The sequence below is a fragment of the Buceros rhinoceros genome, unplaced genomic scaffold (genome assembly GCF_000710305.1).
Source record: "Buceros rhinoceros silvestris isolate BGI_N320 unplaced genomic scaffold, ASM71030v1 scaffold14683, whole genome shotgun sequence".
Taxonomy (NCBI): domain Eukaryota; kingdom Metazoa; phylum Chordata; class Aves; order Bucerotiformes; family Bucerotidae; genus Buceros; species Buceros rhinoceros.
The window spans coordinates 1-993 of record NW_010401922.1 but is presented as its reverse complement, the minus strand read 5'-3'; the positions used below and the strand labels follow the sequence as shown (position 1 = coordinate 993).

The 993-nt window shown below is 39.9% G+C and overlaps 1 protein-coding gene across 1 annotated transcript in view; it reads right to left on the bottom strand.

Annotated features, from left to right (window-relative positions):
* ULK2 (unc-51 like autophagy activating kinase 2) overlaps positions 1–440 on the bottom strand; it is a gene marked incomplete at its 3' end in the record, with an annotated part of 30,913 nt that extends 30,473 nt beyond the window's left edge. Inside the window, exon 1 of the mRNA XM_010132460.1 lies at positions 352–440. The remainder of the gene's footprint in view (positions 1–351) is intronic.
* Between the last annotated feature and the right edge of the window lie 553 nt (positions 441–993).

Here is a 993-nt window from a genome sequence, read left to right as displayed (position 1 = left end):
TTTCTGCCCTCCACCGGGGCCCCCGCTGAACGTGCTGCTTGGCCACGGTGGCCATCCTGAAGGACACAGTTTTCCACATGTGCAATAAGCAAAGCCCAGAGCCTAATTTTACAACAATTTTCCACTTTTAACCACAAAAGCACACCCATAACCTGCTCTGAGACCAACTCCAGAACTAAAAAACTATCTTTTTTCCCTTGGTCTTTTCAGTTCTGGGTTTCTCCTGGAACTAACAAAGAAACAAAAGGCAGAGTAGCAATTACTGGGATGCTACCCATGACCCGGAATGAACTAGGTCAAAAGTCTCTTTTCAAGTAAAGCAGCTTTAAAAATCACTACAAATTAACATACCTTTAAGATTTTTATTTCTTTTCCAAGTAGGATTTGTGACTTGGACAAGTTCTTTTTGTTAATACTCTTTATGGCTACTTCCCAATCGGTTTTCTGAAAACAAAGAAACAAAAAAGTATTGTCGTTTTTTTACTGTTTTAACTTGATTTGCTGACAACTAGCTAGTACAGCACTGGAGAACAAGTGGCCAGATCACCCCTACTCTACCCACCAGCGATTACTATATCACATGACACCATCAAGAACTGTTTCTCTCCACAATAGCTTAGACAGCTACTAAAATCCAGCTGCAGCTCCACTGCATTTTCAGGGATTCCAAAGCATTTTGAAAACAAAAGACGTAAGTGCTTGTATCCCATTTATTTTTGGGTAGTGGTGCTAGGTATGTGCTTTTTAGTCCTCTCTCAATGACCAAGTTACTTTTCTCTCCTTTAAGGACTTCCCATTTTCAGCCTCTACAGCTGAAAATTGCACAAGAAAACATCTGGGGTTTTAAGTAAACTTATATGCTGTCTATTTATATATAATCTAAAAAAAATTACTTATTTATTCTAAAGTGGGAGTATCACCACTGGCCTTTAAAGTTTCTGTTCCTCTCTCTCTCCCGCCCCCCCTTTTCTTAACCCCCAAATCACTGCACTC